At 46.9% G+C, this 24,228-nt stretch overlaps 1 protein-coding gene across 1 annotated transcript in view; it reads left to right on the top strand.

The window, feature by feature from the left end:
- The first annotated feature begins 3,041 nt into the window (after positions 1–3,041).
- The window catches only part of LOC140192281 (serine/threonine-protein kinase NIM1-like), a 38,462-nt gene continuing 17,275 nt past the window's right edge, over positions 3,042–24,228 (top strand). The window contains exon 1 of the mRNA XM_072249944.1: positions 3,042–3,127. The gene's annotated coding sequence lies outside the window, so the exon portion shown is untranslated. The remainder of the gene's footprint in view (positions 3,128–24,228) is intronic.

Below are 24,228 nucleotides of genomic sequence, written 5' to 3'. Positions count from 1 at the left end.
CCAGTCTCTGTCACTGTTCCCACTCTCCCCTCCTCTATCTGTCCATCACTCCCCCTCACCTGGATCCACCCATCCCCTCCCAGCCTCTGTCACTATTCCCACTCTCCCCCCCTCCATCTGTCCATCACTCCCCCTCACCTTGATCCATCCATCCCCTCCCAGCCTCTGTCACTATTCCCACTCTCCCCTCCTCCGTCTGTCCATCACTCCCCCTCACCTGGATCCACCCGTCACCTCCCAGTTTTTACTCCCCACCCCCATTCTCCTCTCCTCTTTTTACCAGCTATCACCACCACCATCCCCGTCTATCCAATTTGCCGTTACAAAACAGTGCTTCCAGGTGAGGTGACAGCTCGTTTGCAAGTGAGTTTGAGTCAGCTAGTGTATCTGGTAGCTCCCAGTGTGGTCTCATCTACACTGGTGAGACTGGAGCGTACGTTCAGCAAGCACCTTCACTCCATCTGCCACAAAGGTGGAACTTCCTGGTGGTCACCCATTTCAGCCTGCCCTCCCATTCACATTTGTCTATCCATGACGCCTTCTACTGCTAGAATGAGGTCACTCTCAGGTTGGAGGAGCAACACCTCATATTTCGTCAGGGTAGCCTCCACTCTGATAGCATGAACATCGATTTCTCTAATACCTGGTAATTTCTCCCACTTCCCCTTTTGTCTTTTATCATTCCTCATTCTTGTTACCTTCTCACCTCCACACTCATCTCTTCCCCATCACCTCCCTCTGGTTCCTGCTCCTTCCCTTTCTCCCATGGTCCACTCTCCTCTCCGATCAGATTCCTTCAGCCTTTTACCTCCTTCAGCCCTTTACCTCCTTCAACCATTTGCCTTTTCCACCTATCATCTCTCAGCTTCTTACTTTATCCCCCTTTCCCACTCACCAATCACCTGGCAGCTTGTATTCCCTCCCTCCCCCCTCGTTCTGGCTTCCTCCCCCTTCCTTTCCAGTCCTGATGAAGGGTCTCAGCCTGAAACATCAACGGTCTATTCCTCTCCGCTGATGCTGCCTGAGCTGCTGAGTTCCTCCAGCATCTGCCGTCCGTGCTGCTGAATTCTGACTCCACCTCGTCCAGCCTGCAAGTGACCTCAGGCCCTCTAAATCAAGGGCAAGTAGATCGAGGACTGCACTCAGTGACCACGTTCTTAGGTACAGGAGTGGCAGCTGGTATGGTTATCTGCTGCTGTAGCCTGTCCACTTCAGGATTCAACGTGTTGTACGTTCAGCGATGTTCTGCACACTACTGTTGTGGTTGTTCATCCTGTCTGACAGTGACAGGAACCTGTGCGGGAGAGTGTGTAAAGTGGAAAAGCCGCCGCCTTGGGGCAGTTCCACTCTCCCGACCTCAGAAGTTCAGCTCCAGTGGTACAAACAAGAGTCACAAACTGGGATCTTCCTTGGTTGCAGTGGATGACCATGACGTCTTCTGTGCGTTGTCCTGCCCTTCACTCTCCCCAGAGTGTTGTAGAACCATCTTCCTGGTCGTTGGATCTCCCTCTAGATGTCATCCACCCAGACCACCAATCAGAGCTGACTTTGGATGCTCAGACAGGCATGTCCTCGTGTCACCAGGGTATGAGACCGTCAGCTACCCTCACCTGCTGTAGCCCACCAGTCGAAGTGGTGTGCACCTGTCACATGCAGCCACCTGGAGCCACAGGTGAGATCTCAGTGTCTGGCGGGGAGGGAAGGTGAGTGAGCCTCAGTTGAGATCTCAGTGTCTGGCGGGGAGGAAAGGTGAGCGAGCCACAGGTGAGATCTCAGCATCTGGTGGGGAGGGAAGGTGAGTGAGCCACAGGTGAGATATCAGCATCTGGCGGGGAGGAAAGGTGAGTGAGCTGGCCCAGAATGGACACGACAAGCCCTTCCCCCAGTGGTGCTACCTCTCCCTTGACACCTCATTCACCCCATCACTGTTGTAACACGTGGTTATTTGAGTTACTGTCTCCCTCCTGTCATCTTGAACCAGTCTGGCCATTCTCCTCTTCCCTCTCTCATTAACAAGGTGCTTTCACCCACAGAACTGCTGCTCACTGGATGTTTTGTGTAAACTCTAGAGACTGTAGTGTGTGAAAGTCCCAGGTGATCAGCAGTTTCTGAGATACTCGAACCACCCCGTCTGGCACCAACAATCATTCCACAGTCAAAGTCACTTAGATCACATTTCTTCCCCATTCTGATGTTTGGTCTGAACAACTGAACCTCTTGACCATGTCTGCATGCTTTTATGCATTGAGTTGCTGCCACATGATTGGCTGATAAGATATTCGCATTGATGAGCAGGGGTAGAGGTGTACCTAATAAAGTGGCCACTGAGTGGGTGGCCGGTTGGAGATACGTCTCTACCAAAGGAGGAGAAAGGCTCTCCTTCCCTCCTCTAGCCTGCAGGTCACCCTTGGTCAAGGTGAAACACCTGCCAGCAGCCCCCTCCCCACCCCATTGTCGCATCAGCAGCCGGTGCAGATCACAAGTCCTGGTGATGCGACCACTGTCGCCAGGGAGACGATGTCTGAAGAGTATTGAGGTCACCCATCTTGTAAAAACACTGCCCAGAAGAAGGCGATGGCAAACCACTCCTGTAGAAAAATCTGCCAAGAAAAATCATGGACCCGGAAAGATGATCATACGACATGGCGCAAAACAAATGAATGAACTGAGTTTAAATGTCTGCAACAACTGTGGTATCGGGAAGTCGGTTACCCGTACCCTGTGGTTAAATGGTCACGGTTGCATCTCAGTTAGAGGTATCTCTGCGCATCGCAGTATTTCCACTACTGTAACGCTGTCTGCAGGGCGATCGGACTCGATGAGGCAGGTGCCATAGAAATGCAGCCTCCTGGGAAACTTGTCAATCACTGCAGCGGTTGCGTAGCAACCGGCAAACACACTGTTTCCCGGGGTCGACCATCAATCACGAGCCAAGAGACGCGTTGATTGGTGGCGATGCAGGTTGGAGTCCCGCCTATACGCCGGCCTCCGCCTGCCATTGGTGGGAAGGCCGCTGTCAGTCAGAACGGAGCCGGCGGCCGGCGGGGCAGGTTCGGTTTGGCGGCTGCGGTGCGGAGCCGGCAGGGACCGGAGCCGGGCAGCTGCAGCGTATAGGGACATCCAACAGGTGAGGCAGAGCTAGCGAACATCATCGGTCGGTTTACAGGTAGAGGGTTAATAGACTATGTTCAGGGTGTGGTGTATAGAGAGCAAAGGGTTAATGCACCGTGCATGGCTTGGTTTATGGGGGAAAGGGGTTAATTGACACAGGGTGTGAGCAATAGGAGGGAGAAAGGAGTTAATGGCCTTATAGGGTGTGAATTACGGGGGGAAGGGGCTAAGAGACTTTCAGGGTGTTTGTAAGGACAAGGCTGTGAACTATGGGGGCACGGAGTTAATACACTGTGTACAGGATGTGGTTTATGGGAAGTAAGGGGTTAATAGACTACGCAGTGGTATATGGAGGTGAAAGAAGTTAATAGACTTCAGGATGTGCTTTATGGAGGGCAAGGGGTTAATAGATTATGTTCAGTGTGTGGTTTATGAGGAACAAGGTGTTAATAGACTATAAACAGAGTGAGGTTTATGGGGTGAATGGGGTTAATAAACTGTATACAGGGTATGACCTCTTGATGGCAAGGGGTTAGTTGGCTCTACAGAGTGTGGTCTATTGAGTGCAAGGAGTTAATGGACTTTGTACAAATCTTTTGAGTAGATTTGCAGGGTTATAATATTACTGGATCAGTCTATTGAAGTGGATCAAGGGTTAATAGGACATACGTATTCGATAGAATTCTTTGAGGGGATCAGGGGTTAATTGACAGTATGCACAGGGTGGAATCTGTTGATGAGATTCAGGGGTTAATAACCTCTTTCAATAGAGGAGATTCAGGGGTAAATAACCTGTTTCAATAGAGGAGATTCAGGGGTAAATAACCTGTTTCAATAGAGGAGATTCAGGGGTTAATAATCTGTATCAATAGAGGAGATTCGGGGTTAATAACCTGTAACAATAGAGGAGATTCAGGGGTGAATAATCTGTATCAATAGAGGAGATTCAGGGGTTAACAACCTGTATCAATAGAGAAAATTCAGGAGGCTAATGATGTGTGTAAGATTCAATCTACTGAAGATGTTCAAGTATAGACTGAGAGTGCTCTGTATTGACTGGACTCGATAGTTAATAGACCGAACAGGTTGAAGATGATTGATCGAAGGTGATCACTGGTTAATGCATGGTATTCAGGACACCTGCTGGTAGAATCTCAGCAGATGAATACTCAGGAGTGTTATAATGCTAAAGATTAATGATTAGCTTTATTTGTCCACGCGTACAATGAAATGCATCGTTTACTGTCTGAGGATGTGCTGCATGCATTGTGCTTCTCACACCAACACAGCATGCCCAGAACTTCCTAACCCTAACTTGTACGCCTTTGGGATGTGGGAGGGACCTGGAGCACCTGGGGGAAACTCACGAGGTCACGGAGAGAACGTACAAACTCCTTACAGACAACGTCAGGAATTGAACCCAGATTGCTGGCCCTATAAAGTGTTGTACTAACTGCTACACGACCATGTTATCCCTGAGCTCAAATGCACTTATTGCAGAGTCTCAGTGCGTGATGTTATATTCACGGATGGGTTAAATCACTCAGTGTGAGGAATATGATGGTGCGGTCTCACTCGGTGATGAATTTACCGGACTAGTAACCTATGCTGGCACACACCAGGGTAATGGTTAGCGTAACACTTTATAACAGCACTGAGCAGGGGTCAATTCTTGCTGCAGTCTGTAGGTTTAGGCTAGCACAAGAGGACACAGGTTTAAGGTGCTTGGAAGTAGGTACAGAGGAAACGTCAGGGGTAAGTTTTTTACACAGAGAGTGGTGAGTGTGTGGAATGGGCTGCTGGTGATGGTGGTGGAGGCAGATACGATAAGGTCTTTTAACAGACTCCTGGACAGGTACATGAAGCTTAGAAAAATAGAGGGCTATGGGCAACCCTAGGTAATTTCTATAGTACGTACATGTTCGGCACAGCTTTGTGGGTCGAAGGGCCTGTATTGTGCTGTCGGTTTTCTGTGTTTCCATGTTCTCCCCCGTGACTGCGTGAGTTTCCTCTGGGTGCTCTGGTTTCCTCCCACATTCCAAAGACGTACGGTTAGGGTTAGTGAGTTGTGGTGGGCTATGTTGGCACCAGATGTGTGGTGACTGTTGTGGGCTGCCCCCAGCACATAACTGGAGTGTGTTCATCATTGATGCAATAAAAAAGGTGGATTTTAGTGGCTGTTTGGATTAGTATTGGTAACGATCGGCATGAAAATGAGCAGATTGTGATGAGAGTGACCTACTTGGTCCCCATTACACTGCTGCCGTTTAGAGCAACAATGAAGTCTCTTTGCTGTTTCTGTAACAACTTTTTTTTTTGACTAGCGAGAGTTGTTAGCCCTGAGCCAAACTGCCAAACCTGGAGGATCAGTGGACCATTCTTACTCTGGCCTCTATCCTTTGACCTATTTGGCATGGGTGACCCTACCAAGAGCCAAAGCACAAAGCCCTAACTCCAGCCAACGTAGCTCTCCGGGTCATTGAGGCACACCAGCCTCCAAACCCTATGGCAAAGTTGTGTCCTCTTGGAGGATAAGACTAACTAGTTGTCTCATATCCTCAGGGAAGGGATCTGGTGCCCTCGGCCAGATTAGTTGTGTGAGTGTGAAATAAACAAGTGAGGCCCTCAGTTGTATTGGTTTATTGTTGTCAGTGAAAAACTTGTCTTGTTCATACAGGTCAGATCATTACACAGTGCATTGAGGTAAAACCATAACAATGCAGAATAGAGTGTAACAGTTACAGAGAAAGTGCAGGCAAACAATAAGGTGCAAGGGTCATCATGAGGTCAAAAGTCCAGTTTTATCATACAAGACGTCCATTCAGTAGCAATAAGAGTGGGGTAGAAGTTGTCCTTGAGCCTGGTGGTACATGCTTTTGTTCTCTTGTATCTTCTGTGCCCGTGGGCATGTGGCCAAGTGGTTAAGGCATTGAACTAGCGACCTGAAGGTTGTGAGTTTGAACCCCAGCTGAGGCAACGTGTTGTGTCCTTGAGTAAGGCACTTAATCACACATTGCTCTGCGACAACACTGGTGCCAAGCTGTATGGGTCCTAATGCCCTTCCCTTGGACAACATTGGTGGAGAGGGGAGACTTGCAGCATGGGCATCTGCTGGTCTTCCATACAACCTTGCCCAGGCCTGCGCCCTGGAGAGTGAAGACTTTCCAGGCGCAGATCCATGGTCTCGCAAGACTAACGGATGCCTTTATTTTTTTATTTTTTTTTATCTTCTGTGCAACGGGAGGAGGGAGAGGCGAGAATATTCAGGGCTCATTGACTGGCCCTGCTGGTGTACCGAGGCAGCGAGAAGTGTAGGGTCGAAGGAGGGGAGGCTGGGTTCTGTGAGGTGCTGAGCTGTGTCCGTGACTCTGCAAGTTCCTGTGGTCACGAGCAGAGTTCCTGTACCAGGCAGTGCTGCATCCAGATGGAATGCTTTCTACAGTGCATCAGTAACAGCTGGTAAGGGTCATTGGGGACATGCTGAATTCCTTTAGCCTCCTGAGGAAAGGGGTGTTGGTGAGCTATCTTGGCCATGACCTCTATGCTGTTGGACTCGGGATAGACTATTAGTGACACTCACCTCCAGGACCTGAAGCTCTCAACCCTCAGCTCCATTGACCAGGCGGGAGCAGGTGCACTGCCCCCTTTCCAAAACCAGTGGCCCAGCTCTTCCGTCTTGTTCACACCGAGGGAAGTGTTGTTGTCATGACAACATGCCTCGATGCTGTCCATCCCCTTCCTGCACTCTGACTCATCCTCATTTGAGATTTGCCCCTCTCCCTCTCCGTGTTGGAGCATGCACCTTGTAACAAGTTACTGTTTGTCAATCTGTCCATGAACTTGAAGACTGTTCCGACACGGCGGACTCCCTCCCTGCCCAGTGACCTGCCAAGCACACCTCGCAAACAGCTGGGCACGAGGCCCTGCATCGGCAGAGTGTCCCTGAGACAAGACAAGCCACAACCTGATACATTCACAGCTTCACACCTTGTACTGAGGGGTGGCATAGAGGGATACAGGTGTGAGGGGGTAGCCCTGGGGTCCTCAGAATGTCTGGAAGCTTCAGGAAAACTTTGGTAAGGAAAGTTCCTCCCCAAACTATTGCTTCGTATTCCTCCCTCAGCTGATGGATACGTGTTCCTTCATGTAGGTCAGTGGATAGTGAAAACTCAGGATTAAAGAATCGTACAGCGTGGACTTGGCTCCCTCTACACTGTCCCATCACAGGCTCCCGGGGTCAGACACAGAGTGAAGCTCCCTCTACACTGTCCCATCACACACTCCTGAGGTCAGACACAGAGTGAAGCTCCCTCTACACTGTCCCATCACACACTCCCGGGGTCAGACACAGAGTGAAGCTCCCTCTACACTGTCCCATCACACACTCCCGGGGTCAGACACAGAGTGAAGCTCCCTCTACACTGTCCCATCACACACTCCTGGGGTCAGACACAGAGTGAATCTCCCTCTACACTGTCCCATCACAGGCTCCCGGGGTCAGACACAGAGTGAAGCTCCCTCTACACTGTCCCATCACACACTCCTGAGGTCAGACACAGAGTGAAGCTCCCTCTACACTGTCCCATCACACACTCCCGGGGTCAGACACAGAGTGAAGCTCCCTCTACACTGTCCCATCACACACTCCCGGGGTCAGACACAGAGTGAAGCTCCCTCTACACTGTCCCATCACACACTCCCGGGGTCAGACACAGAGTGAAGCTCCCTCTACACTATCCCATCACAGGCTCCCGGGGTCAGACACAGAGTGAAGCTCCCTCTATACTGTCCCATCACACACTCCCGGGGTCAGACACAGAGTGAAGCTCCCTCGACACTGTCCCATCACACACTCCCGGGGTCAGACACAGAGTGAAGCTCCCTCTATACTGTCCCATCACACACTCCCGGGGTCAGACACAGAGTGAAGCTCCCTCTATACTGTCCCATCACACACTCCCGGGGTCAGACACAGAGTGAAACTCCCTCTACACTGTCCCATCACACACTCCCGGGGTCACATTCATAGAACAGTACAAGCCCTTTGACCCCTAATGTTCTTCTGACCTTTTTAACCTAGTCTAAGATGAATCTAACCCTTCCCCCCCCCCACTGCCCCACGTAGCCTGCCATTTTTCTATCGTCCTTAAATGTCCCTAATGTAACTAAATCTACCACCACCCTGGCAAGGCACTCCACACTCCCACCTCTCTCTCTCTCTCTCTCTCTGTAAATAAAAACTTACCTCTGACTTTCCTCCAATCACTTTAAAATGTCCATTATGCCCTGGGAAAGTCTCTCTGGCTGTCCATTTAACCTCTGCCTCAATATCTTGCACACCTCCATCAAGTCAACTCATGTCGTCCTTCGCTCCAAAGTGAAAATCCCTATTTCGCAAAGAATAAGTTTCCTCCGGCATTTTGTGTGTGTTTGCTCAAGATTTCCAGATTCTGCAGAATCCTCAAGATTCAAGGTTGTTTATTGTCATTCGTCAGTACGCCAGTGTAACGGAGAATGAAATCATTGTTACTCTGGATCCGAAGCAGCTCAAAAACACACAAAAAACATAAAGAACACAATAGAGAAACAGAGAAAAATGCAATAAATATTAAAGCAACCCTCTCAAGCACAATGTCCAAGTAACTCTTTGACTTTGATTGTGTATACTCTCAGTGGTGAGGAAAATGATCCCATATTACATGTATTTGTTGGAAAAAGTATGTGAACCTTTGCTGTCAGTAGCTGGTATGACCCCCCCCCCCCCCCCCACCCGTACAACAATAATTTCAGCCAAACATTTCCGCTGTTGATCACTCCTGCACATCAGCTTGGAGAAATTTTGGGCCATTCGTCCTTACAAAACTGCTTCAACTCTGGGATGTTGGTGGGCTTCCTTGCATGAACTGTTTCCTTCAGGTCCTTCCACAACAATTCTATAGGACTAAGGTCAGGACTTTGACTCCGCCATTCCAAAGAACAAATTTTCTTCTTTTTAAACTATTGTTGTTGATCTACTCTTGTCTTTCAGCTCATTGTCTTGTTGCATTGTCCAATTTCTATTAAGCTTCATGTGACGGACTGCTGCCCTGATATTCTCCTGTAAAATGTCTTGTTACAGTTTTGAATTCATTGTTTCCTCAATAATTGCAAGCAAAGCAGCCCAAAGCCATGATGCTCCTTCCACCATGCTTCACATTTGAGATGAGATTTTGGTGTTGGTGTGCAGTGCCGTTTTTCCTCCAAACATAGCAGTGTGTACTTCTGCCAAAAATTTCAACTTTTGTCTCATCTGTCCACAGAACATTGCCCCAGAAGCATTGTAGAACATCCAGGTGGTCTTTTGCAAACTTGAGACATGCAGCAAATTTGTTTAAAGAGAGCAGTGGTTTCTTCCATGGTGTCCTTCCATGAACACAATTCTTGTTCAGTGTTTATACATGAACAGAGACTTTAGCAAGTTCTAGAGATTTCTACAGGTCTTTTGCTGTTACCCTTGGGTTCTTGTTCACCTCCTTCAGCATTGCAGGATGCAGGATGTGATCTTTGCAGGATGCCCACTCCTAGGGAGAGTAGCAATCGTACTGAGTCTCCTCCATTTGTAGACAACTTCTCTTATTGTGGACTGATGAACAGTCATGTCTTTAGAAATGCTTTTGTAGCCTTTTCCAGCTTCATGCATCTCTACAATTTTTCTTCTAAGGTCCTCTGAAAGTTGTTTTGATCGAGGCATGGTGCACAAAAATGGATCTTTCTTGAGAGCAGGCTCTGTCAGTAACCTGACTTTGTGTGTCGTTTTTATATGGCAGGGTAACTCTGCAATCCACACCTCCAATCTCATCTTATTGATTGGAACACCTGACTCCAAATAACGTTTGTAGAAGGCATTACCTCAGAGGGTCACATACATTTTCCAATAAATACATGTAATATTGGATCATTTTTCTCAATAATTAAAAGAACAAATATAATGTTTTTTGTGTTATTTATTTAATTGGGTTCTCTTTATTTAGTTTTAGGACTTCCATGAAGATCTGATCACATTTTAGGTCATTTATGCAGACATAGAGAAAATTGTACAAGGTTCACAAACTTTCTAGCACCACTGTACGATTAACCTATACAGTGCCTATAAAACGTATTTCTCCCCCTCCCCCGAAAGTTTTGATGTTTTATTGTCTTACAACATTGAATCACAGTGGATTTAATTTGACTTTTTTGACACTGATCAACAGAAAAAGATTCTTTCATGTCAAATTGAAAACAGATCTCTATAAGGTGATCTAAATTAATTACAAATATAAAACAAAATAATTGATTGCATAAGTATTCACCCATTTCAAGCCAGTATTTAGTAGATGCAACTTTGGCAGCAATTACAGCCTTGAGCCTGTGTGGATAGGTCTCTATCAGCTTTGCACACTCGGATATTGCAATTTTTCCCCATTCTTCTTTACAAAACTGCTCAAGCTCTGTCAGATTGCTCGGTGATCGTGAGTGAACAACCCTTTTCAAGTCCAGCCACAAATTCTCAATTGGACTGAGGTTTGGACTCTGACTTGGCTACTCCAGGACATTAACTTTGTTGTTCTTAAGCCATTCCTGTGTAGCTCTGGCTTAATGCTTGGGGTCATTGTCTTGCTGGGAAACAAATCTCCCAAGTGGCAATTCTCATCAGATTTTCCTCCAGGATTCCCCTGTATTTTGCTGCATTCATTTTACCCTCAACCCTCACTAGCTTTCCAGGGCCTGCTGCAGTGAAACATCCCCACAGCATGATGCAGCCACCACTATGCTTCATGGTAGGGATGGTGTGTTTTTGATGACGTGCAGTGTTTGGTCTGATGGCCCAAAAGCTTAATTTTGGTTTCATCAGACCACAGAACCTTCTTCCAGCTGACTTCAGTCTCCCACCTGCCTTCTGGCAAACTCAAAGCCAAACTTTCATATGGGTTTTTTTTTCAACAGTGGCTTTCTCTTTGCCACTCTCCCATAAAGCTGTGACTGGTGAAGCACCTGGGGAACGGTTGTAATATGTACAGTCTCTCCCATCTCAGCCACTGAACCTTGTAACTCCTCCAGAGTTGCCATGGGCCTCTTGGTGCCCTCCCTCACTAGTCCCCTTCTCGCACGGTCACTCAGTTTTTGAGGACGGCCAGCTCTAGGCAGATTTACAGCTGTGCCATATTCTTTCCATTTCTTGATGATTGGTTTAACTGTAGTCCAAAAGATATTCAGTGGCTTGGAAATTTTCTTGTATCCATCTCCTGGCTTGTGCTTTTCAATTATGTGATTTCTAAAATGAATTACCTGCCATCTGTGATGATTTGGTGTGTCATATTAAAGGGGGTGAATACTTATGCAATCAATTATTTTGTTTTATATTGTTACGTACCCCATAACTGGGTTGTCAAACCAGCAGAAATGGAACACTTGTTGGAGTTTGTGATTACTAGGAACTAATAAAGTTTTATTAAAGAAATAAGTAATACAGTACACTAATCACAAGGATATAAATGTAACAGGTTAGCAATGATAGTATACACATATACACAGAAATAGGGTAATAGGAATCAACCAAGCTCTATTGCAGTCTAGGGGTAAAATGATCAGTCTTAAGTGAAGCCGAGTTCAGTTCAGTCTAACACAGTTTGGAGTAATCGCTGTTGTCGTACCATTGGAGAGAGAGAGAGAGAGAGAGAGATGCAGTTGGTTTCAGGCAAACCTTTCGATGCCTTCTGATCCAGCTGTGGTCACCGACTGTGACCCCTCCATCCCGGATGCGATCGTTCTTCCGTGGTGAACCCGGCACCCAGGCAAGGGCGGACACACACCAGGTTCCCACCGATTGTACCTTTACACCCTGTGAGCCTCTGACCGATTCCCACAAACTGGTCCTCTAAACTCCCACCACCTTGTGGGGCACACTGCTCTTTCCAGGGCCTCGTGGCATGTGTGTCCCGTGCCTTAGCAAACCTGCTATTTTTATCCCACTGCTGGGGTATCACCTGTCCATCAAAATTCAAACAGTTCAGGTTCAAAGCAAATGGCCTGTCACAGACGCCAACATCAGAATTGTGTTTCTTTCTCGTTAATCTCTTCTCTCTTATTAGCATTTTGAATATTTCTCCATTGTCTTCCGTTATCTCTCTCATTAGCATCATCCGTCCGGTAGCTCTGCTTGGCGTCACACATGACAATATTATTTGTAATTTTGTGGATCACTTTGTGGAGATCTGTTTTCTCTTTCACACAAAAGAGTCATTTTTTTGTTCAGTGTCAAAAAAGCCAAATTAAAACTAACACAGAATGCTGGTGGAACTCAGCAGGTCAGGCAGCATCTACAGAGGGGAATAAACAGTGGAAATTTCGTGCAGAATTTTGTTTTCATGAAATATCTCCTTGTGTTGCATCTCTGGTTGCTGACGTTAGTTAAATTTTGCTGGTTTATTTTAATTTAATCTTTAGTAGCTTTCAAGTGTTTCCCTTCAAAGAAATTCATGTACCACATCCTGAATGACAAAGTAAGGCAGCTTTAAAGGAAGCCTTCGGCAACTGGCTGCATTGACTCGCAGATGTGATGCTGTAAACACCTGGTTACGAAAGCTCCCATCAGTCCCCAGCTCCACACTGTTCACTAATTGGCTCATCTACATATGAATGTCTTCATGGAGTGTCCATCAGCTACGCGAATGTGCAAACTCGGGATGTTTGGTGTTTTATTGGAATCGGGGGATGGAAGTGCTACAGCTGCCCATTCACCTCCTCCCTCACCTCCATTCAGGGCCCCAAACAGAGAGGCAACACTTTCCCCGTGAATCTGCTGGGGTCCGTTATTATATCCAGTGCTCCCGATGCGGCCTCCTCTACATTGGTAAGACCGGCCAGAAATTGTGGGACTGCTCCTCTGAGCACCTCCACTCCATCCGCCAAATGGAGCCAAACAATTTAATTCCATTTCCCATTCCCATTTCCATCCCAACATGTCAGTCCATGGCCTCCTCTACTGCCACGATGAGGCCACACTCAGGGTGGAGGAGCAACACCTTGTATTCTGCGTGGGTAGCCTGCAACCTGATGGCATGAACATCATATAACCATATAACAATTACAGCACGGAAACAGGCCATCTCGGCCCTTCTAGTCCGTGCCGAACGCTACTCTCACCTAGTCCCACTGACCTGCACTCAGCCCATAACCCTCCATTCCTTTCCTGTCCATATAACTATCCAAATCGATTTCTCCTTCTGGTAAAAATAATTTTCCCTACCCCTCTCCTCCTCATCTTCTATTCCCCACTCTGGTCTCTTACCTCTTCTCACCTGCCTATCATCTTCCCCTGGATTCCCTCCTCCTTCCCTTTCCCCTATGGCCCTATCAGATTCCTTCCTCCAGGCCCATTACCCTTCCTCACCCAGCTGGCTTTATCTATCACCTTCCGCTCCCCCCCCCGCTTCCTTTTTATTCCGGTGTCTTCCTCCTTCCTTTCCAGTCCTGCAGAAGGACCTCGGTCTGAAACGTCGACTGTTCATTCCCCTCCTGCCTGGCCTGCTGAGTTCCTGCGGCATCTTGTGTGCGTTGCTCTGGACTTGCAGCTCCTGCAGAATCTCTTGCGAGGTCACCACCTGCTGTGGGGTTGGTCAAGGGCGACCTTGTTGCAGTTAGTAAAATCACAAAGTTGTTGGGCTGTCCCAGGTCGGTGAGTCAGTGAGTTCAAGGGTCCCACCTTCGGCTCGTCTGGGGGACGACACAAAGGTCAGAGTGCGAAGGTCAGGAGGCTGAAGTACAATAGCTGGAGACTGGAGACCAGTGGCTTGGATGCCTGTCCTGGAGTTGAAGGCGTGTGGTGTGTGTGGGGGGGGAAGGGGTTTTGCTCTTCGGCTATTGTTTTGTTGTGTTCTATGTTGTGCGGTCCAGCACTGTGCGTTTTCTAAGTTGGCACAGGGATGTGTGACGACTCTTGCAGGCTGCCCCCAGCACACCGTTGGTTTTATTGGTTATTAATTCAAACGATGTATTCCTTGTGTCCATGCAATGTATGAATCTGAATCTGAAATCCTGGGGAGCTCAGATAAGGTAGTTGTTCCCGATCTTTCCCTCGAGGTAGGGGGGCCTAAAGCTCGAGGCCGTGGGTTTAAACAGAGACAGCAGGCATTTACAAAGCACTTGAGGTTTTCACCCGGTATATGGAGGTAGACCATGAGACTCAGCAGAATTCGGCCATTTGCGCATCACACCTGCTCCGCCATTCAGAGTCCAAAGTACATTTATTGTCAAAGTCTGTATCAATTATACAACCTTCAGATTCATCTCCTAACTAGCAGCCACAAAACAAAGAGACCCAGAAGGACCCTTATTTTAAAAAAGACTGTCAAACACCTAGTGTACACAGAGAAAAAAAGACATTGTGCCCATAAAAAAAGCCATAAAAAGTAAAAGAACCCATAAAAAAAGACTGTCAAACACCCAACATGCAGAGGAAAAAAAAACACAAGCAAATAGTGTTCCAAACTGAAGTCCTCGAGAGTCACAAAGTTCAGCAGAGATCAACACAGAGCCGAGTAAACCTCATGAAGTAGTGATCTGAACTGGCCTGCCCTCGTCTCGGGCCCTGATACCCTGAGCCTTTCAATCTGACCCTGACCCTTTCAATCTGACCTGGGGCCTGAATCGATCTCCAAACACTGGGTTCAATCGCCTCGATGCGCTGATCCTTCTGATTTGATCATGGCTGATTTATTTTCCCTCTCAACCCCATTCTCCTGCCTGTTCCCTGAAATCTTTGATTAATCAAGAAACTATCAACCTCTGCCTTAAATAAACCCCATAACTTGGCCTCCACAGCCGTCTGTGGCACAGATTCACCACCCCATGGTGAAAGAAGTTCCTCACATCTCTGTTCTAAAGGGACGTCTCTCTAGTCAGAGATTGTTCCCTCTGGACCTACGCTCCCCCACGATAGGAAGCATCCTCTCCACATCCACTCTGTCTAGGCTTTTCAATATCTGATAGGGTTCAATGAGATTCCCTCGTTCTTCTAAAATCCAGCGAGTACAGGCCCAGAGCCATCAAATGCTCCTCATGCATTAACTCTTTTGTTCTGGGGATTATTCTTGTGAATCTCCTCTGGACCCTCTCCAATGCTGGCACATCTCTTCTTAGATAAGGGCCCAAAACTGCGCACAATACTCCAAGTGCAGTCTGACCAATTCTTTATAAAGCCTCAGCATTACATCCTTGTTCTTTTATTCTAGTCCTCTTGAAATGATGCTAACATTGCATTTTCCGTCCTCACCACCGACTCAACCTGTGGGAGTTGAGGCAGGTACATTAACAGGATTTAACAGGTACATGCGTTGGAAAGGTTTGAAGGGCGATGGGCCAAACACGGTCAATCGGACCAGCTTAGATAGGAATTTTCAAGATTCAAGATAGTTTAATATCATTTCCTGTGTAAAAGTAGAAAGAACAAAATAATTGTTATTCCAGATATGATGCAACACAAAAACACACAATAAGATAATTAACACAATAATAAAAAAAACACAATAAATGTAAATACATAAAATAGTTTACATTGATTATATTCATGGGTTGTACACGTACATAGGTTGGCAGATAATAAAGTCATGGTGAAGTTAATGGATGGTGGTGTTGATCAGACTTGCTGCTTGGGGAAAGTGACTGCTTATGTGTCTGGTGGTCCTGGTGTCGATGCTATGTAGCCTCCTCCCTGATGGGAGTGGGGCAAATAGTCTATGAGCAGGGTGGATGAGACCCTTCATGATGTTACTGGCCCTTTTCCAGAACCCCTCTGTGTAAATGTCCTTGCTGGGGGTAGAGCGGTGCTGGTGATGCGTTGGGCAGTTGTGACTACCCGTCGTAGAGCCCCCTTGTCCGCTGTGGTGCAGTTTCCGTACCAGTGGTGATGCCCTGTAGATCTGTAGAACTTTGGTCAAAGTGGACCAGTCGCTGTCAGAGTTCTGAAAGGTCCCTTCTCATTCATCCTTTGCTCTGGTTATTGATTTTTGTAAACGGCGGTCTCTTCGATGCTTTGCACCGTGCTGATGTTCCAAAGCAACAGCTTCTTATTCGATGCAAAAAACACATTAGATTAGATTATGAGGACACTCAGTCCTCATTTATTGTCATTTAGAAACACATGCATTAAAAAATGATACAGTGTTCCTCCAGTATGATATCACAAGAAACACAAGAGAGACCAAGACTAAACCTGACAAAAGCCACATAGTTATAACATACAGTTACAACAGTGCAAAGCAATACCATAATTTGATAAAGAGCAGACCATGGGCATGGTTAAAAAAAAGTCCCGATAGCCCTAAGATCTCACGCAGACGGTTGAAGGGAGAAACCCTCTCTGCCATGAGCTTCCAGCACCGCAAACTTGCCGACGCAGCACCCTGGAAGCACCCGACCACAGTCCGACTCCGAGTCCATCCGAAACTCACTGTATTTCACTGTCTGTTTCGATGTACATGTGACAAATAAAGCTCCTCTAAATAAAAGGGAAGATTTAATCTTTAAATCTTTCTCTTTCTTTCACGGCATATGTCACTGATGATAAACCTGGCTCTGACTCTGGCTCTGGGGAGATTTCTCTTGGTCCTGGTGAATGGCGGCTCAGGAAGAGGAGCCGAATGAGTCCTTGCCGCGCTGCTCTCTACTGGGGGAGGCTGTCGAGGGGACTGGGGGTACAGTGGCCAGGGACATCAGCCATGACATTATTCAATGTCCTTACTGGGATAGGTTCAAAGGGCAGAATGGCACATCTGAACTCTCCACATCCCTCACTCTCTCTCACCCCCTCTCCTTCCCTCAGTCTCTCTCTCCCTCAGTTTTTCTCTCTCTCCCCTTCCTCAGTCTCTCCCTTCCCTCCTTCCCTCAGTCTTTGTGTGTGTGTGTGTCTCTCTCTCTCTCTCTCTCTCTCTCTCTCTCTCTCTTACCCTCGATCTGTCTCTCTCTTCCCCCGTCCCTCCCTGTTTCTCTGTCTCTCTCCCTCAGTCCCTCTCTTGCATCCTCTGCACGTCTCTCTCTGTCTCCCTGTCTCACTACTCTGGCCCTTCTCCCCCCTGTCTGTGCCATATCCTGTACTCTGGGACAGTGCGGTCGTTGGGATTATCGCATTATTTACTGACCATTCCCTTGCCAACGGTGATTCCTCTGTCACCTCACTAACCACTGTTATCCACTGGAGATTAACCTGTGCTCGGAGCAGGTCGATGAGGGATTGTCTAACACGGCTGAATGTGAACCTTCAGATCCTCATCCCCTCGAATCCCCCTGCCTTGTCAAGGAACAAGCAGAGGTCAGGGGTCAGGGGTCACTGTATGGTGACCCATGACACGCCTCTGTCCTCGGCCTCACGTGGGTCAGGGGAGAGAACAGTCGGAGCTTCTTGCTCGTGCAAGCAGACAGGCGAGGGTTAACCAGCAACTCCTCATGGCCCTGTGTGGCCAATGGATTAACAGACAGCAGAGGGAAGCATCTGATCTCCCTCACAGAACCACCCCCCAAGGTACAGAATCGTTTTATTTGTCGCACGTGCATCGAAACATTGGCACATACAGTGAAATGTGCCGTTTGCATCAAGGACCAAGGATGTGGTGTGGCAGCCCGCGAGCGTCTCCGTGCACCCCTTGCCTGCAACATAGTGACCCTAACCTGTGTGTCTGTGGGACGTGGGAGGAAACCAGGGCACCCGGAGGAAACCCACACGGTCACGGGGAGACCATACAAACTCCTTACAGGTAGGGATGGGAACTGAACGGGTTGCTGGTGTGTTAGCCGCGACCCCGCTGTGCTGTCCCATTTGTAAAGTAGTTATTAACAGGAGGCTTTATTAATGTGGGATATCATCAATACCGGACCGTCATTGATATGAGGTTATCACTGATACGGGAATCATTCACGTTGGAGAGTCACTGCTGTTGTACAATGGGAATGAGGAACAGGGCTGTTTTGTTTTAGATCATGAGAACACTCAGTCCTCTTTTATTGTCATTTAGAAATGCATAGATGCATTAAGAAATGATACAATGTTTCTCCGGAGTGATATCACAGAAAACAGGACAAACATAGAAACATAGAAACATAGAAAATAGGTGCAAGAGTAGGCCATTCGGCCCTTCGAGCCTGCACCGCCATTTATTATGATCATGGCTGATCATCCAACTCAGAACCCCGCCCCAGCCTTCCCTCCATACCCCCTGACCCCCGTAGCCACAAGGGCCACATCTAACTCCCTCTTAAATATAGCCAATGAACTGGCCTCAACTGTTTCCTGTGGCAGAGAATTCCACAGATTCACCACTCTCTGTGTGAAGAAGTTTTTCCTAATCTCGGTCCTAAAAGGCTTCCCCTCTATCCTCAAACTGTGACCCCTCGTTCTGGACTTCCCCAACATCGGGAACAATCTTCCTGCATCTAGCCTGTCCAATCCCTTTAGGATCTTATACGTTTCAATCAGATCCCCCCTCAATCTTCTAAATTCCAACGAGTACAAGCCCAGTTCATCCATTCTTTCTTCATATGAAAGTCCTGCCATCCCAGGAATCAATCTGGTGAACCTTCTCTGTACTCCCTCTATGGCAAGGATGTCTTTCCTCAGATTAGGGGACCAAAACTGCACACAATACTCCAGGTGCGGTCTCACCAAGGCCTTGTACAACTGCAGTAGTACCTCCCTGCTCCTGTACTCAAATCCTCTCGCTATAAATGCCAGCATACCATTCGCCTTTTTCACCGCCTGCTGTACCTGCATGCCCACTTTCAATGACTGGTGTATAATGACACCCAGGTCTCGTTGCACCTCCCCTTTTCCTAATCGGCCACCATTCAGATAATAATCTGTTTTCCTATTTTTGCCACCAAAGTGGATAACTTCACATTTATCCACATTAAATTGCATCTGCCATGAATTTGCCGACTCACCCAACCTATCCAAGTCACCCTGCATCCTCTTAGCATCCTCCTCACAGCTAACACTGCCACCCAGCTTCGTGTCATCCGCAAACTTGGAGATGCTGCATTTAATTCCCTCATCCAAGTCATTAATATATATTGTAAACAACTGGGGTCCCAGCACTGAGCCTTGCGGTACCCCACTAGTCACCGCCTGCCATTCTGAAAAGGTCCCGTTTATTCCCACTCTTTGCTTCCTGTCTGCTAACCAACTCTCCACCCACACCAATACCTTACCTCCAATACTGTGTGCTTTAAGTTTGCACACTAATCTCCTGTGTGGGACCTTGTCAAAAGCCTTCTGAAAATCCAAATATACCACATCCACTGGTTCTCCCCTATCCACTCTACTAGTTACATCCTCAAAAAATTCTATGAGATTCGTCAGACATGATTTTCCTTTCACAAATCCATGCTGACTTTATCCGATCATTTCACCACTTTCCAAATGTGCTGTTATCACATCCTTGATAACTGAAACCAAAGACTAACACTGACAGAGCCACATAATTATAACATATAGTTACAGCAGTGCAAAACAATACCATAATTTGATGAAGAACAAACCATGGGCACAGTAAATAAAGTCTCAAAAGTCCCCGAGTCGATCGACTCCCGAGTCCCCGATAGCAGGCGGCAAAAGGGAGAAGCTCCCTGCCATAAACCTCCAGGCACCGTCAACTTGCTGATGCCTTGGAAGCAGCCGACCCTGAGTCCATCCGTCCGAAAACTTCGAGCTTCCATCCAGCCTCTCCGATACAGCCTCCCGAGCGCCATCCTCTGCCGAGCGCCTTTGACCTCTCCCCGGCCGCTGAAACACGCAAAGCGGAGGATTTCGGGGCCTTCAGCTCCGGAGATTCTGGTTAGCACACAGTAGCAGTGGCAGCGAAGTGGGCATTTCAGAAGTTTTCCAGATGTTCCGCTGTGCTCTCACATCTGCTCCATCAAATCAGGATTGTGCACACTAATAAATAGCCCATTTGCCTCAGAAGCACACTGGGTAACCCGGCCTCTTACAGCACAGGGCGTTGGAATTTGGAGTTTAATTCCAGCGCTGTCCGTATCCGTAAGAAGTTTGTACGTCCCTCCTGTGAGTGCATGGGTTTCCGCCCACAGACCAAACTGATGTACTGTACAGGTTAGTAGGGGTGGCATTGTGAATCGTCCTGTGACCAGGCTGGGGTTAAACAGGTGGGTTTCTGGGCAGTGCGGCTGGGTTCGTTGGGCTGGTTTGTTCCACATCATATCTCTAAATCAATATGATATTGACAGGCGACAGTTAACAGTCCGGACGAAGGGTCTCGACCCGAAACGTCAACTGTACCTCTTCCTACAGATGCTGCCTGACCTGCTGCGTTCACCAGCATTTTGTGTGTGTTGACAGTTAACAATAATCACAGAGCACTCCGGTTCTGAATCAGGTTTAATATCACCGGCACAGGTTGTGAAGTCTGCCGTTTTGCAGCAGCACTACATTGCAATACGTAATAATAAAAGCTGTAAAGTATAACATGTGTAACTTAAAAAAAATAAATAATGCAAAAAGAGAGGGCAAATTAGTGAGGTAGTGTTCATGGGTTCAATATCCATTCAGAAATCTGATGGCAGAGGGGAAGAAGCTGTTTCTGAAATATCAAGTGTGTTTCTTGGGGCTCCTGTATCTCCTCCCTGATGGTAGCAATGAGAAGAGGGCAGGTCCTGGGTGATGGGGATCCGTAACGATGGACGCTGCCTTTTTCAGGCATCACTGCTCTATGAAGCTGTCCTGGATACTGGGGAGCCTAGTGCCGATAGTTAACAAATTTCACGACACACACCATTGATAATAAAGCTGACTCTGATTCTGATGATGGAGCTGAATGAGTTTGCAACTTTCTGCAGCTTTTTCTGACCCTGAGCGGTGGCCCCTCCAGACCAGATGGTGCTGCAGCCAGTTAGAACGCTCTCCACTCATTAGTGATAAAGTTAACAATTTAGATGTTGTCATCAAAGGGCTGAAACACACACAAAATGCATCTGTGGGGAAAAAGCACAGGTCCTGCCGAAGGGTCTTGGCCTGAAACATTGACTGGTTAATCTTTTCCATAGATTCTGCCTGACCTGCTGAGTTCCTCCAGCATTTTGTGTGTGTTGCTCTGGATTTCCAGCATCATCGGATTTTCCCTTGTTTATTAATGAAGGGCTGTCATTAATACAGGAGGGTGATTGGTGCTGGCTGTTATTTAAACAGTGGCTCATTAACAGAAAATTGTTATTGAGAGTGAGAGGGCAGTCATTAGTACGAGGCATGGATAACAACAGGGGAGTCCTTAGTGTTGGATCTTCACTAACCAAGGGGAGTACAACGTCATCACAGAGTAGATGCTGGGTGTAACATGAATGTAAGGAAGGACAAGCCAATGACTGGGTACAAATGCAGACAGAGCAAAAAGATTGTACCACAGAGGCAAAATTCAAATGGGTGAAGAATATAGGGCTGAAGTGTGCTGCATTTAAATGCACGTAGCATTCGGAATAAGGTGGATAAACTCATGGTGCAATTACAGATTGGTGGGTATGACATTGTGGGCATCACTGAGTCGTGGCTGAAAGAAGGCCAGAGTTGGGAGCTTAATATCAAAGGATATACTGTGTATCAAAAGCATAGGTGGTGGAGTGGTCTGTTGATAAGAGGTGGAATTACATCTTTAGAAGGAGGCGACATAGGGTCAGAGAATGTTGAATCTTTGTGGGTGGAGTTAAGAAAATGCAAGGGTAAAAAAAATATTCTGGGAATCATATAAAGGTCTCCAAATAGTAGTCAAGATGTGAGGTTGAGATTGCAAAGGGAGCTGGAAAAGGCATGTAATAAGGGTAATGACACAATTGTAATGGGGCTTCAATATGCAAGGGGATTTGGAAAATCAGGTTCGTGTCAGATCACAAAACAGAGAATTTGTTGAATGCCCGCGAGATGGCTTTTTAGAGCAGTTTGTGCTTGAGCCTACTTGGGGGAAAGGCTATCTTAGATTGGGTGTTGTGTAATAACCCAGATCTTATTAGGGAGCTTAATGTAAAGAAATCCTTAGGAGGCAGTGATCATAATATGATTGAATTCGTACCGCAGTTTGAGAGGGAGAAGCATAAGTCATGTGTATCAGTATCACAGTGGAATAAAGGGAATTACAGAGGCGTGAGGGAGGAGCTTGTCCAGGTGGATTGGAGGAGAATACTGGTGGGGATGATGGCAGAGCAGAGATGGCTGAAGTTTCTGGGAATAGTTCACAAGGTGCAGGATAGAAATGTCCCACAGAAGAAAAAGATCTCAAATGTCAGGGCTAGGCAACCATGGCTGACAAGGGAAGCTAAGGCCTGCATATGAAGAAAGCTTTTGGTATGCTGGCCTTTATTAATCAGAGCATTGAGTATAGGAGTTGGGATGTAATGTTGAAATTGTACAAGGCATTGGTAAGGCCAGATTTGGAGTATTGTGTACAGTTCTGGTCACTGAATTATAGGAAAGATGTCAATAAAATTGAACGAGTACAGAGGAGATTTACTAGGTTTCATCTCCTAAGTTACAGAGAAAGGTTGAACAAGTTAGGTCTTTATTCTTTGGAGTGTAGAAGGTTGAGGGGGGACTTGATAGAGGTGTTTAAAATTATGAGGGGGATTGATAGAGTTGACATGGATAGGCTTTTTCCATTGAGAGTGGGGGAGATTCAAACAAGAGGACATGAGTTGAGAGTTAAAGGGCAAAAGTTTAGGGGTAACATGAGGGGGAACTTCTTTACTCAGAGAGTGGTAGCTGCGTAGAACGAGCTTCCAGCAGAAGTGGTTGAGGCAGGTTCGATGTTGTCGTTTAAAGTTAAATTGGATAGATATATGGACAGAAAAGGAATGGACGGTTATGGGCTGAGTGCAGGTCGGTGGGACAGGTCGGTGGGACTAGGTGAGAGTAAGAGTTCGGCACGGACTAGAAGGGCCGAGATGACCTGTTTCTGTGCTGTGATGGTTATATGGTTATATAAAAACCAAGAAAAAGACATGTAAGGTAGCAAAGGTGAGTGGGAAGCTGGATGATTGGGAAGCTTTTGAAATCCAACAGAAGGCAACTAAAAAGCTGTAAGAAGGGAAAAGATGAAATATGAGGGCAAACTAGCTGTTAATACAAAGCAGGATACTAGAAGTTTTTTCAATTATATAAAGAAAAAGGAAGGTGAGAGTTACTATTGGACCACTGGAAAATGATGCTGATGAGGTAGTAATGGGGGACAAAGAAATGGCAGATGAACTTAATAAGTACTTTGCTTCAGTCTTTACAGTGGAAGACACTAACAGTGTGAAAGATATCTGAGTGTCAGGGAGCAGGAGTGAGTGCCATTGCTGTTACAAAGGAAAAAGTGCCAGGCAGACTGAAAGGTCTGAAGGTGGATAAGTCACCTGGACCAGGTGGTCTACATCCCAGAGTCCTGAGAGAGGTTGCTGAAGAGATAACAGATGTATTGGTCATAATCTTTCAAGAATCACTTGATTCTGGCATGGTCCTGAAGGACTGGAAGATTGCAAATGTCACTCCACTCTTTAAGAAGGGAGGAAGACAAAAGAAAGGAAATTATAGGACAGCTAGCCTAACCTCACTGGTTGCGAATGTGTTGGATGATGTTTCGGGGTACTTGGAGATTAACGATAAAATAAGTCAAAGTCAGCGTGGTTTCTGTCAAGGGAAATCTTGCCTGACAAATCTGCTAGAATTGTTTGAGGAAGTAAGAAGTAGGGTGGACAAAGAAGAGGCAGTAGGTGTAATTTTCTTAGGTTTTCAGAAGGCATTTGATAAGGTGGGTCACATGAGAGACTTAACAAGATAAATTTCTATGGCGTTACGTGAGAGATACTGGCATGGTTAGCAGAATGGCTGACAGGCAGGAGGCAGTGAGCGGGGATAAAGGGGATCTTTTCTGGTTGGCTGCTGGTGACTAGTGGTGTTCCTCAGGGGTCAGTATTGGGACCGCTACTTTTCATATTGTTTATCAGTGATTTAGATAATGGAATTGATGGCTTTGTGGCAAAGTTTGTGGATGATACAAACACGGGTGGAAGGGTAGGTAGTGCTGAGGAACCAATGCAATTGCAGCAGGACTTAGACAAATTGGAAGA

Source organism: Mobula birostris, unplaced genomic scaffold (genome assembly GCF_030028105.1).
Source record: "Mobula birostris isolate sMobBir1 unplaced genomic scaffold, sMobBir1.hap1 scaffold_1036, whole genome shotgun sequence".
NCBI classification, from domain to species: domain Eukaryota; kingdom Metazoa; phylum Chordata; class Chondrichthyes; order Myliobatiformes; family Myliobatidae; genus Mobula; species Mobula birostris.
Note: the sequence above shows the minus strand (reverse complement) of the source record. Positions and strands in the feature narration are given on the sequence as shown.